We start from the raw sequence: 15,084 nt of genomic DNA, 5'->3' as shown, positions 1-15,084 counted from the left end.
CTGTAAGCCATGTCATCAGTCGCCCCTCCCTCCGTCAGAGCATCAGCAGACAATCGTTCCGCGCCTTTTTTCTGTGCAGGCGCCATACCACGGCAAGCATGGAGCCCGCTCAGATCACTTTGGCAATTAGGAACACATTAAACACCACGCACATTATCCAGCAGTATATGCAGCACCAGAACCTGGCAAAGCGAAACCGGGCGAGTAGGCGATGTCAGTGTGGTGACGAGAGTGATGAGAACATGGACACAGACTTCTCTCAAAGAACCTGGCAATGTGGGCATCATGGTGCTAATGGGGCAGGTTCATGCAGTGGAATGCCGATTCTGGGCCCGGGAAACAAGCACAGACTGGTGGGACCGCATAGTGTTGCAGGTCTGGGACAATTCCCAGTGGCTGCGAAACTTTCGCATGCATAAGGGCACTTTCATGGAACTTTGTGACTTGTTTTCCCCTGCCCTGAAGCACATGAATACCAAGATGAGAGCAGCCCTCACAGTTGAGAAGCGAGCGGCAATAGCCCTGTGGAAGCTTGCAATGCCAGACAGCTATCGGTCAGTCGGGAGTCAATTTGGAGTGGGCAAATCTACTGTGGGGGCTGCTGTGATGCAAGTAGCCCACACAATCAAAGATCTGCTGATATCAAGGGTAGTGACCCTGGGAAATGTGCAGGTCATAGTGGATGACTTTGCTGCAATGGGATTTCCTAACTATGGTGGGGCCATAGACGGAACCCATATCCCTATCTTGGCACCGGAGCACCAAGCTGGCGAGTACATAAACCGCAAGGGGTACTTTTCAATAGTGCTGCAAGCACTGGTGGATCACAAGGGATGTTTCACCAACATCAACATGGGATGGCCAGGAAGGGTACATGATGCTTGCATCTTCAGGAACTCTGGTCTGTTTCAAAAGCTGCAGGAAGGGACTTTATTCCCAGACTAGAAAATAACCGTTGGGGATGTTGAAATGCCTATAGTTATCCTTGGGGACCCAGCCTACCCCTTAATGCCATGGTTCATGAAGCCATACACATGCTGCCTGGACAGTAGTCAGGAGCTGTTCAACTACAGGCTGAGCAAGTGCAGAATGATGGTAGAATGTGCATTTGGATGTTTAAAAGCGCGCTGGCGCAGTTTACTGACTCGGTTAGACCTCAGCGAAACCAATATTCCCACTGTTACTACTGCTTGCTGTGTGCTCCACAATATCTGTGAGAGTAAGGGGGAGACGTTTATGGCGGGGTGGGAGGTTGAGACAAATCGCCTGGCTGCTGGTTACGCGCAGCCAGACACCAGGGCGGTTAGAAGAGCACAGGAGGGCGCGGTGCGCATCAGAGAGCTTTGAAAACCAGTTTCATGACTAGCCAGGCTACGGTGTGAAAGTTCTGTTTGTTTCTCCTTGATGAAACCCCCCACCCCTTGGTTCACTGTACTTCCCTGTAAGCTAACCACCCTCCCCTCCTCCCTTCGATCACCGCTTGCAGAGGCAATAAAGTCATTGTTGCTTCACATTCATGCATTCTTTATTAATTCATCACAGAAATAGGGGGATAACTGCCAAGGTAGCCTGGGAGGGGTGGTGGAGGAGAGAAGCACTGGGAGGGGTGGGGGAGGAGGGAAGGACAAGGCCACACAGCACTTCAAAAGTTTAAAACTTTAAAACTTATTGAATGCCAGCCTTCTGTTGCTTGGGCAATCCTCTGGGATGGAGTGGCTGGGTGGCCGGAGGCCCCCCCACCGCATTCTTGGGTGTCTGGGTGAGGAGGCTATGGAACTTGGGGAGGAGGGTGGTTGGTTACACAGGGGCTGTAGTGGCGGTCCGTGCTCCCACTGCCTTTTCTGCAGCTTAACCATATGCTGGAGCGTATTAGTTTGATCCTCCAGCAGCCTCAGCATTGAATCCTGCCTCCTCTCATCACGCTGCCACCACCTTTCAGCTTCAGCCCTCTCTTCAGCCCGCCACTTACTCTCTTCAGCCCGCCACCTCTCCTCCCAATCATTTTATGCTTTCCTGCACTCTGACATTGTCTGCCTCCACGCATTCGTCTGTGCTCTGTCAGTGTGGGAGGACAGCATTAGCTCAGAGAACATTTCATCACCAGTGCGTTTTTTTGGACTTCTAATCTTCACTAGCCTCGGGGAAGGAGAAGATCCTGTGATCCTTGAAACACATGCAGCTGGTGGAGAAAAAAAAAAGGGACAGTGGTATTTAAAAAGACACATTTTATAGAACAATGGGTACACTCTTTCATGGTAAACCTTGCTGTTAACATTACATACATAGCACATGTGCTTTCGTTCCAAGGTTGCATTTTGCCTCCCCCCACCATGTGGCTCGCCCCTCCCCTCTCCCCGTGGCTAACAGCGGGGAACATTTCTGTCTAGCCACAGGCAAACAGCCCAGCAGGAACGGGCACCTCTGAATGTCCCCTTAAGAAAAGCACCCTATTTCAACCAGGTGACCATGAATGATATCACTCTCCTGAGGATAACACAGAGAGATAAAGAACGGATGTTGTTTGAATGCCAGCAAACATACACTGCAATGCTTTGTTCTACAATGATTCCCGAGTACATGCTACTGGCCTGGAGTGGTAAAGTGTCCTACCATGGTGGACGGAATAAGGCTGCCCTCCTCAGAAACCTTTTGCAAAGGCTTTGAGAGTACATCCAGGAGAGCTGCGAGTGCCAGGGCAAATGAATCATTAAACATGCTTGCTTTTAAACCATGTATACTATTTTAAAAGGTACACTCACTAGAGGTCCCTTCTCCACCTGGCAGGTCCGGGAGGCAGCCTTAGGTGGGTTCAGGGGGTACTGGCTCCAGGTCCAGGGTGAGAAACAGTTCCTGGCTGTCAGGGAAACCAGTTTCTCCGCTTGCTTGCTGTGAGCTATCTACAACTTCATCATCATCATCTTCCTCGTCCCCAAAACCTGCTTCCGTGTTGCCTCCATCTCCATTCAAGGAATCAAACAACACGCCTGGGGTAGTGGTGGCTGAACCCCCTAAAATGGCATGCAGCTCATCATAGAAGTGGCATGTTTGGGGCTCTGACCTGGAGCAGCTGTTTGCCTCTCTGGTTTTCTGGTAGGCTTGCCTCAGCTCCTTAAGTTTCATGCGGCACTGCTTCGGGTCCCTGTTATGGCCTCTGTCCTTCATGCCCTGGGAGATTTTGACAAATGTTTTGGCATTTTGAAAACTGGAATGGAGTTCTGATAGCACGGATTCCTCTTCCCATACAGCGATTAGATCCTGTACCTCCAGTTCGGTCCAGGCTGGAGCTCTTTTGCGATTCTGGGACTCCATCATGGTCACCTCTGCTGATGAGCTCTGCATGGTAACCTCTGCTGATGAGCTCTGCACTCACCTGCAGCTTGCCACGCTGGCCAAACAGGAAATGAAATTCAAAAGTTTGCTGGCCTTTTCCTGTGTACCCGACCAGTTCATCTGAGTTGAGAGTGCTGTCCAGAGCGGTCACAATGGAGCACTCTGGCTTAGCTCCCGGAGGCCAATACTGTCTAATTGCATCCACAGTACCCCAAATTCGACCCGGCAAGGCCGATTTCAGCGCTAATCCCCTTGTCGGGGATGGAGTAAGGAAATCGATTTTAAGAGCCCTTTAAGTCAGAAAAAAGGGCTTTGTCATGTGGATGGGGGCAGGGTTAAATCGATTTAACACTGCTAAATTCGACCTCAACTCCTAGTGTAGACCAAGGCTCAGTGTGTTCAAAATGCTGTTGCAAAAATAATCTCCAGCCCCTCTTCAAATCCCTTCACTGGCTTTCTGTTGCTTTGCTGCATAATGCAAAGGGGTACTGCACAGCCCGTGGTTCTTTCTTTGCAAAGAAATGTAAGTGCAGGGTCCTCCAGATTACTAATTTTTAAAAAAGATGCCCCGGCTGGTTTTTGTAAGAGTAATAATGTTAATCCTGGTGTCCCTGCCCAAATTCCAACTTGGGTATCCTGCCTCCATAAACTTTCCTTTGTAATTACAAGTGGAAAAATTATTCCTCACTTCCTATCCTATAAAAAAAAAAAAAAGAAAAGGGTGTGCTCCTACTGCTGACATCCCATAAGTGGCTGTAGGCAAACAGGCTATGTTAATGTAAGTTACTTTAAACAATATTTGTAAGAAAATATCTTCAAATAACAAATAGGAGGACAAATCTTACAATGCCTCTTAAACATCTTCTCCCCATACATCACTTTCACAGGTCATTTTGGCATATCTTGGTATCTTGGGGTATGTCTACACAGCATAGACACCTGTGGCTGGCCTGTGCCAGCTGACTCAGATTCGCTGGGCTGGGATTAAGGGTATAGGCATGGTTTGTCTTCTATATTTGGGGGGATGGCTCCAGCCAGGCCAATGAGGTCACTCATGGTGGGGGGAGGACAAATTCCGTACCTTCTCACAGGGGCACCATTTCAGATTTTTCAGGGTGGAAGGCAACTTTAACTGTGATTCCAGGAGCTACTTAGGCAACTGAAAATTATAATTTTTTTGCAGATAATAACGTATAAATTATCTCACAGGAGCATTGTATCTAATTCCTATATAAAGAAAAATATTAAATAAATATTAGACCCATTCAGATCTAATACTAACATGTTCTGACATCTTGTGGCAAGTTACTTATGGGACACTGCTTAGGTTTAAAATTGTAATGTATATTCTGACTCAGATACTCTTACTAAAGTCAGAAGAGACCATCGTGATCATCTAGCTAGCCTGACCGCCTGCACATTTCAGGCCACAGAACTTCACCCACCCATTCCTGTAACGGACCCTTAACCTCTGGCTGAGTTACTGAAGTCCTCAAATCATGGTTTAAAGACTTCAAGTTGCAGAGAATTCACCATTTACACTAGTTTAAACCTGCAAGTGACCCTGCCCCATACTGCAGAAGAAGGTGAAAACCCCCACAGTCTCTGCTAATCTGACCCAGATGAAAATTCCTTCCTGATTCCAAATACGATGATAAGTTAGACTCTGAGCATGTGGGAAAGACCCACCAAGCAGATACCTGGGAAAGAATTCTCTGTAGTAACTCATCTAGTGTCCCGTCTCCAGCCGTTGGGGATTTTTGCTACAGGCAGTTGCCGATGGGCCACATGCTGTTGTAGGCAGTCCTATCATACCATCCCTTCTATAAATTTATCAAGCTCAGGCTTGAAGCCAGTTATGTTTTTTGCCCCCACGGCTCCCCTTGGGAGACTGCTCCAGAACTTCACTCCTCTGATAAACATCTTCGCCTAATTTCAAGCTTAAACTTGTTGATGGCCAGTTTGTATGTATTTGTTCTGGGGTCCACATTGGCACTTAACTTAAAAAACTCCTCTCCATCCCTGGTATTTATCCCTCTGATGTATTTATACAGAGTAATCATATCTCCCCTCAGCCTTCTATTGGTTTAACTAAACAAGTCAAGCTCTTTGAGTCTTTTCTCATAAGATAATTTTGGATAATTTTTTAATATCTTTTCTCATGGATAATTTTGCTTATGCTCAAATAAATTGGTTAGTCTCTAAGGTGCCACAAGTACTCCTTTTCTTTTTGCGAATACAGACTAACACGGCTGCTACTCTGAAACCTCTCATAAGATAGGCTTTTCATTCCTCAGATCAAACCTAGTAGCCCTTCTCTGCACTGGTTACAGTTTGAACTAATTTTTCTTAAACATGGGAGACCAGAATTGCACACAGTATGAGGTCCAGATGAGGTCTCACCAGTGCCTTGTATAATGGTACTAACACTTCCCTGTCTACTGGAAATATCTAGCCTGATACATCCTAGGACTGCATTAGCCTTTTTCAGAGCCGCATCACATTGACAGCTCATAGTTGTCTTGTGATTAACCAATACACCTAGCTCTTTCTCCTCTATTGTCACTTCCAACTGATAAGCCTCCAGCTTTTTGCAAAAATTCTTGTTAGTCCTTAAATGCATGACCTTGCACTTTGCACAGTTAAATATGATCCCGTTTCTATTACTCCAGTTTACAAGGCCATCCAGATCTTCTTGTATGATATTCCAGTTCTTCTTCGTATTGGCAATACCTCCCAACTTACAGTCATCTCCAGCACACTAATAGCACACTCCCACTTTTTGAGCCAAGGTCAGTAATAAAAATATTAAATTAGGTTGCTCTCAAGACTGCTTCCTGAGGAACTCCTCTAGTAACCTCTCTCTAGCCCAGTGGTTCCCAAACCTTAATAACCTGTGAACCCCTTTCACTAAAATGTCAAGTCCCCCTCCTAAAAATGAAGTTTAAATCTCCTCAGTGTGATAGATATGCTTGCTTTGATCTGCTTAGCTCTTGGAAGTCCAGGGGCTCCGGGCTGCTGGCCCCAGGGTCCCTAGGGATAGCTCTGTCCACCGTTAAGGAATTTTCCTGAGAACCCCCTGTAACATTTCATGAACCCCCAGGGGTTCACGAACCCCAGTTTGGGAACCACTGCTCTAGCCTGACAGTTCACCTTTCAGTATGACCTCTTGTACTCTTCCCTTTAACCAGTTCCTTATCCACCTTTCAGTTCTCATATTAATCCCCATCTTCTCCAATTTAACTAATAATTTCTCATGTGGAACTGTGTCAAATGTCTTACTGACATACAGGTAAATTAGATCTACTGCATTTCCTTTGTCTAAAAAATCAGTTATCTTCTCGAAGAAAGATATTAGTAACTTTGTTACCACCTCTTGAATACAACAATTGAAACAATTTAAAAAAAATCTACAATTACTTTCTATTATTTAGGTTTCAGAGTAGCAGCCGTGTTAGTCTGTATCCGCAAAAAGAAAAGGAGTACCTGTGGCACGTTAGAGACTAACACTGAATGCATCCAATGAAGTGAGCTGTAGCTCACAAAAGCTTATGCTCAAATAAATTTGTTAGTATCTAAGGTGCCACAAGTACTCCTTTTCTTTTTTCTATTATTTAGGCTACTTACTTTTTGCAGTTCACCAAGCTTGGAACAGATCATTTAACTTTAGGAAACATCATAATAGCCCTTTCTTATCTTAATCACCTGTTAATCACTCTGCTTTTAAACAAAATTCTGATTCCCTGCCTCAGGGGCGCAAGAAGGGAGCAGCAGGTCTCCTGTCTCCTCTGCAGAACTCTTACATTGCAGGCTGCCTGCCTGAGACTTGAAGTTTGGGGGGGGGGGGGGAAGAGAACTCCGCGGGTGGCTAAGGAGCTATTTAATTGCCATGTAGACTTCTGGGATCATGCTGGAGCCTGGGCTCTAGGACCCAAGGTGGTAGGATCTCAGAAGTATATACTGCCATGAAACAGTCCTTCATCCTGAGCCGAGGAGCCTGAGTCAGCTGGCATGGGCCAGCTCATGTTTTTCTTTGCAGTGTAGACATACCCTTGGTCTGCAACAGAGGAAATATTTGAAGGGTAGCTGGTGTGCTGAGGCCACAGCCTATCTTCCTGTTTTCTCATTGCTTCCTCATACTCCAGTGTCTTTCTGTTGGTATCCATCTGTTGTCTCTTATTTTATACTTAGGCTATAAGCTCTTTGGGTCTGGGGCTGTCTTTTTGTTCTGTGTTTGTACAGTGCCTCACACAATGAGATCTTTTCCCTCCTCTTCTTACAATCTAGTCAACCTCTGAAATGTATCCTTTGACGTATGCCCCCTAAAGTTCCTCTCCCACACTGATTGTTCTTCTGTGTGCAGACACCATGCTGTCCATGCTATCCTTCTGTTAATTTGCCTTTCCTGTTAACTTAAATATGCAAATAAGTAAGGGTGAAGGAGTTGGGGGTGCAGATGGTATTCTCTTCGATCTTGCCGGTCAAGGGTAGGGACCCAGGCAAAGACACGTGCATCCTGGAGGTGAATGCCCGGCTGCAAAGATGGTGTCACTGGGAGGGCTTCAGCTTCCTTGACCACGGGATGTTGTTCCAGGAAGAAGGACTGCTGGGCAGAGATGGGGTCCGCCTATCAAGGAAGCGGAAGAGTATCTTTGTACACAGACTGACTAACTGAGTGAGGCAGGCTTTAAACTAGGTTTGACAGGAGCAGGAGACAAACGCCCATAGATAGGTCAAAAATATGGAGACCTCGGTGAAGGGTTGGCATATGGGGAGGGAGGATGGGCAATTATAGCAGGGACAAAGGAGAGACAAGAGGAAACATAGAGGGGAAATCAAATCAGTATCTTAGATGTCTGTATAATAATGCAAGAAGTATGAGGAATAAGGAGGAAGAACTGGAAATGCTAGTGAATAATCACAACTATGACATAGTTGGCATCACAGAAACTTGGTGAGATAATACACATGACTGGTATATTGTTATACAACGGTCCAGCTTGTTCAGGAAGGACAGGCAGGGAAAAAAGGGAGGAGGTGTTGCCTTGTATGTCAAAGGTGTATACACTTGGACTGAGGTTGGGATGGAAATAGGAGACAGACTTGCTAAAAGTTTCTGGGTAAGGATAAAAATGGTTAAAAACAAGGGTGAGGTCATGGTAGGAGTCTACTGCAGACCACCTAGCCAGAAAAAAGAGGGGGAGAAGGCTTTTTTTAAACCACTAACAAAATCGTCCAAAGCACAGGACTTGGTGGTGATGGGGGACTTCAACTACCCAGATGTGTTGGGAAAATACTATAGCAGGGCACAGATTATCCAACAATTCCTTGGAAAGGTGGAGAAAGCTACTAGGGGAGAGGCTGTTCTAGATTTGATTTTGACATGCAGGGAGAAACTGGTTGAGAATTTGAAAGGGGAAGGTAGCTTGGGTGAAAGTGATCATGAAATGGTAGAGTTCATGAGTCTAAGGAATGGTAGGAGAGAAAGCAGCAGAATAAAGATAATGGATTTCAGGAAGGAAGACTTTAGCAAACTCAGGGAGTTCGCAGGTAAGATCCCCTGGGAAACAAATCTAAGGGGAAAAATAGTTTGACAGAGTTGGCAATTTTTCAAGGTGACATTTTTAAGGGCACAAGAGCAAACTATCCCACTGTGTAGGAAAGATAGGAAGTACGGCAAGAGACCACCCTGGCTTAGCCAGGAGATCGTCAATGATCTGAAACTCAAAAAAAAAAAAAAAAAAATCTTACAAAAAGTGGAAACTAGATTAAATTACAAAGGATGAATATAAAAAAACAACAACACAAGCATGTATGGACAAAATTAGAAAGGCCAAAGCACAAAATGAGATAAAATTAGAGACATAAAGGGTAACAAGAAAACATTTTACAAATACATTAGAAGCAAGGAAGACCAAGGGCGGGGTAAGCCCATTATTCAATGAGGAGGGAAAGAACAATAACAGGAAATGGTGGATTGCTAAATGCCATTTTTGTTTCAGTATTCACAAAAAGGTTAGTAGCAATTGTCTGGGTGATGGCACCCTGGACTTCTTCAGAAGATAGAGGATCAGCAAGGTGTTCCATTGCCGAGCGTTGTGGAATAGACTCGATGGTGTCTTCAGAGACCATGGATTCGTGGTTTAGTAGGCTCTCAAAGTGCTCCTTCCAGCGTTGTTTAATGGTCGCATTGTCCTTAAGGAGAGTGGAGCCATCCTGGGAAAGTAAGGGGGTTGAGTCTTTGCTTGGAGCTTGGCCCATATATAGCTTTTGTTGCTTGAAAGAAGCTTCTCATGTCATCCTTGTTTATGAAACCCTGGATCTCAGAGGCCTTCTCTTGACACCACTTATTTTTGATGTCACATAGCCTCCTTTGGACTTCGGCTTTGAGCAGGTGATAGGTCTCATGTTTTTTGTTGGTTAGGGAATCATTTTGCCAGTTACAGAATGCAGTTCTTTTCTGTTGAATTAATGCTAGGATTTCCTCATTGTTTTCATCAAACCAGTCTTGGTGCCCATGAGTGGAATATCCTATAGTTTCAGCACATGCACTGTGAATGGTATTTTTAAGTTGATTCCAGTGCTCTTGAATGTCAATGATGGTATCAGGCAAATTAGAGAACTTCTCAGACAGGTGTTGGTGGAACGTCTTGCAGCTGCACCTGGAGTGTTCTGACGTGTACTGCTTTTGCTTAGTCTTTGGGTGTTTGCAGTGTGGTGGAGCTAAGCTGCAGGTACATGATTGATCTTACTAATCGATGGTCTATCCAATAGTGATCTGTACCTCTCATGACTTGTGTTATATGGACATTGGCATAATCTCAGGCTCTGACTATAAGATCGTCAAGGAGGTGCCAGTGTTTGGACTGAGGCTGTTTCCAGGTGATCTTAAAAATTGTTACTCTGCCTGAAGATGGGATTTGTGATGAGCAGGTCATGCTCCACACATCTGCTGAGGAGGAGAATACCATTGGGGTTTACATTTCCCACAGTTTCTTTGCCTATGGTGATGCTCCAGAGTTGGGAGTCCCATCCGACTCTGGCATTGAAATCTCTCAAGAGGATGGGTTTGTCTGCCTTAGGTGTGGCTGTGAGGACTGCATCGAGAGCGAAATAAAACTGCTCCTTGTTGTCTTCTTCCTCATCATCAAGTGTTGGGGTGTATGCACTGATGATTGTGGCATGTTGGTTGTTGCTGAGCTTGAGCTGAAGAGTCATGAGATGCTCATTGATCCCCAGAGGAATCTCCAAAATCTGACTGGTGATCTTATTTTTGATGGCAAAGCCAATCCCGCGAATGTGTCTCTTTTCAGGTGGCTTTCCCTTCCAAAAAAATTGGCCCTCATTGGCCAGGCGGGTCTCACTAAGAGCTGTTGTATCAATGTTGAGTCTTGCCAGTTCTCTGGCAATTATGGCAGTTCTTCTTTGTGGGCATTCACTGTGCTGAGAGTCCATAAGGATGCAGACATTCCAGATGGCTAAATTCATTGTCTTATATCTCTTGTTTTGGCCGCAGAATTAAGTTATCCCACTGGATGCAGCCATCCAATAGGAAGAGTGTGAGACAGCCTATGTTTGGGGCACCTTTTCTAGATCTCTCCCCATTTGGGGTGAGCAGAGGGGATCCTAAAAAGGCCTGCTCAGTCACAGCCACTGCTGCCGAAATGCATTTCTGTCTCATCCAAGCACAAGACAATCGCCACACGGCTGCCGCCTGTGTGCCGATTTGTGACTAAAGACTCCCAGAGATCACTGCTCCTGTCTTCACCACCACTCATCCTTCGCCGCAGGGCTTTGTGTGTGTGTGAGCCTTTTGGCAGAGGCATGCACATGAAGCCTTTTAATGTGGGAAAACCAGTGCGCAGGTGGTGACCACATGAGACTTGACAGGAGGAAAACCCTGACCCAGTGGCAAGGAGATCCAAGACAACCAGGGGCCTCCCTCCTGCTGCAGCCCTCACCCGCCTTCACAGCTGCAGAGTACTAAAAGGTCCTCTATGCACCTGATCCACCATTGGGGTCTTGTGAAGTTTGGACTGCGATTAGTCAGGAGCCTCGCCTCAGACCTGCTTGCTAAGGGGGACCCTAAAAGAAGTATGAAATCTCCAGACGATGTAGCTCTGAGGGTCTTTAGCTCATGCAAGCCTCTTCACCATGACAAGGTTGCAGTCCAACAGAGAGGCCAGACAAAAAATCACAAGGCACGAGGCCCAGACGGCACCCCACTGAGGTTTTTAAAGCTGGTGGAACAATGCTCCAGCACAAACTTTGCCAACTCTTTAACAAAATCTGGACCTGTGAAGAAATTCCACCTGACTTTAAGAACACCAACGTTGTTACAATAGTCAAGAAAGGGGACAAATTTTTGTGCAGGAACTACAGAGGTATTGCCCTCCTCTCCATCACAGGGAAGATCCTTGCCCAGATCCTACTAAACCGCTTTCTCCCCCTTGCCGAGGAACTCCTCCCCAAATCACAGTGTGGCTTTAGGACATCCCAAGGCACAACTAACATGATCTTCATGGCACGATAGATTGAGGAGAAGTGCAGAGAGCAACACCAGGAACTGCTCATGGCATTCGTCGACCTAACCAAGACCTTTGACTCTACCAATCGTGATGACCTATGGAAGGTGCTGTGTAGGTTTGGCTGTCCACAGAAATTCATTTCCATCATCAAACCACTCCAAAATGTGATGACTGCCACCATTCTGTGCAACAGCTCAGAGACTGAACCATTCATCATTCGCACTAGTGTCAAGCAGGGCTGTGTCATTGCTCATGACTCTTCTCCATTTACCTTACCATGATCCTGATTCTCATCCGTGACTGCCTTCTTGATGGAATTGGGATTGAGTATCGTATGAATGGAGGGATCTCCCATACCACAGGATGGCTGTTGTCCAGGGAATGATGACTGAGCTAAATTATGTGCCTGACTTTATCCCAAGGGGTGACTTGAAACATAACCTTTGAGACAGTCCTTCTTGGTTTAGCTTGTTAACATCACTCTAAGGGAAAGCAAGGTGCTACCTTTCCTCAGGGAAGCAGCTATTTGTAACCTTGTTTAAGAAACAAAGTCTTGACATGGCTCTCACTGGCTAAGGTTCTGGGGCAAGATTATTGATAAGGTTGTGCTGAGAAACGTTTGTATCACCTGGTGTTCTTGGTTTTCTTTGCACTCTTTTAAGAAAGGATTTTGGCCTAGGAACTGTATGGAGACTGCATTGGTCTCACTGTTTGATCTCCTCCTGGCAGGAGAGAGGGGAGAGCTCTCCAGTCCGAATTTTTTTAAAACAGAAGACTTTGATAGGATTGGTTGAACTTTTTTGTCAAAACTGTTTTACAACAGAAAGCTAGGGTTTGGGCAAAATGAATGTCTGTGCAAAATGTGTGATTTCCATAGCAAACTTTTTTCCATCAAAAAGCCAAATTATTGATTCAGATATTTGGCTGCAGTGCCTCATGGGAGTTGTAGTTTGGTTTCTCTGTCTGTATTCTCTTCTGTGAGATGGGCTTCCCAACTGGCCTAATGATGCACCATGTCAAGTGTTTCCCATGATGTAAACACCTTCCCTCGTCATGTGAGGAAAATGGTGCATCACAGGAGATGTAACCTGGCCAGGGAGCCCAGCCTATACAGGAGACATCACAACTACAGTTCCCATGAAGCACCATGGCAGAATTTCCAAATAAAAATATTTTTGGTTTTGGATGAAGTTTTGGTGGTGGTGGTTGTGCCAAAAAGTCAAGTTTTTCCATGGCAAATGTCAATGAACATGATTTTTGTTGTTGTTTTTGACAAAAATTTCCACAGGGAACCCCTCCCTTGCCTAGGGTGACCAGACCATAGAATCATAGAATATCAGGATTGGAAGGGACCTCAGGAGGCCATCTAGTCCAACCCCCTGCTCAAAGCAGGACCAATCCCCAACTAAATCATCCCAGCCAGGGCTTTGTCAAGCCTGACCTTAAAAACCTCAAAGAAAGGAGCTTCAACCACCTCCCTAAGTAATGCATTCCAGTGCTTCCCCACCCTCCTAGTGAAAAAGTTTTTCCTAATATCCAACCTAAACCTCCCCCACTGCAACTTGAGACCATTACTCCTCATTCTGTCATCTGCTACCACTGAGAACACTCTAAATCCATCCTCTTTGGAACCCCCTTTCAGGTAGTTGAAAGCAGCTATCAAATCCCCCCTCATTCTTCTCTTCCGCAGACTAAACAATCCCAGTTCCCTCAGCCTCTCCTCATAAGTCATGTGTTCCAGTCCCCTAATAATTTTTGTTGCCCTCTGCTGGACACTTTCCAATTTTTCCACATCCTTCTTGTAGTGTGGGGCCCAAAACTGGACGAGGCCTCACCAATGTCGAATAGATGGGAACGATCACGTCCCTCGATCTGCTGGACATGCCCCTACTTATACAGCCCAAAATGCCGTTAGCCTTCTTGGCAACAAGGGCACACTGTTGACTCATATCCAGCTTCTCGTCCACTGTAACCCCTAGGTCCTTTTCTTCAGAACTGCTGCCTAGCCATTGGGTCTCTAGTCTGTAGTAGTGCATGGGATTCTTCCATCCTAAGTGAAGGACTCTGCACTTGTCCTTGTTGAACCTCATCAGATTTCTTTTGGCCCAATCCTCTAATTTGTCTAGGACCCTCTGTATCCTATCCCTACCCTCCAGCGTATCTACCATTCCTCCCAGTTTAGTGTCATCTGCAAACTTGCTGAGGGTGCAGTCCACACCATCCTCCAGATCATTAATGAAGATACTGATCAAAACCGGCCCCAGGACCGACTCTTGGGGCACTCCACTTGATACCGGCTGCCAACTAGACATGGAGCCATTGATCTCTACCCGTTGAGCCTGATGATCTAGCCAGCTTTCTATCCACCTTATAGTCCATTCATCCAGCCCATATTTCTTTAACTTGCTGGAAAGAATACTGTGGGAGACCGTATCAAAAGCTTTGCTAAAGTCAAGGAATAACACATCCAGTGCTTTCCCCTCATCCAGATGTCCTGATTTTATAGGGACAGTCCTGGTATTTGGGGATTTGTCTTGTATAGGCACCTATAACTCGCCATCCCATATTCCATTTGTTCACACTTGCTATCTGATCACCCTCCCTTTGACCCCTATTTTTCTGAGCAGCTCTAGACTTTGATAGCATTCACCTGGAAGTGCTGTTGAGTTGAGTGACTGCAGATCCTAGCAGGGATAGACAGGCTCTCACTGGGAGATTCCATTCCTACCTTCTAGAGTAGTCCCAGAGTGGTGCTGGGTAACTGTTCCCTTAGCCCAAGGGTTTTTTTCAGGGATTTATTTGGTCATTCTGCTCAGTGCAGAGGTGAGGCTGCTGATGGAGAGTGAGGTTGTTTTGGCTGCAGTGCCACCAGTATGTGGATACACAACTCTCTATATTTTTTTCACCACACAACACAGTGCAATGTTTTCTGAGTGACCATTGTACTTGGGAGGCCCCTTACAGTTTAAGGGCTTTATTGAATCTCATTGTTGTCTCTCTCCGTCACCATTTAACTGTATTATCGCCATGGTGATCTCCTGAGGCATCTGGTTCTCCTTTGCCATTTCCCATGTATTACATTTGAAGTACCTCTCCAAAATGAGAATGAATGGTACAAATAGCCCCCCACTATCCAGTCCTTCATTCTACCACATCTTGCCGCACCCTTCTCTCCCCCTCTTTCCTCACTCTAACAAAAACAAATCCAAAATGCATTCAGAGTATT

The 15,084-nt window shown here is 45.8% G+C and overlaps 1 pseudogene; it reads right to left on the bottom strand.

Annotated features, from left to right (window-relative positions):
- Window positions 1-1,980: 1,980 nt before the first annotated feature.
- On the bottom strand, window positions 1,981-3,312 carry LOC141988081 (uncharacterized; annotated as a pseudogene).
- Between the last annotated feature and the right edge of the window lie 11,772 nt (window positions 3,313-15,084).

This window comes from Natator depressus, chromosome 5 (assembly GCF_965152275.1).
Source record: "Natator depressus isolate rNatDep1 chromosome 5, rNatDep2.hap1, whole genome shotgun sequence".
NCBI classification, from domain to species: domain Eukaryota; kingdom Metazoa; phylum Chordata; order Testudines; family Cheloniidae; genus Natator; species Natator depressus.
Note: the sequence above shows the minus strand (reverse complement) of the source record. Positions and strands in the feature narration are given on the sequence as shown.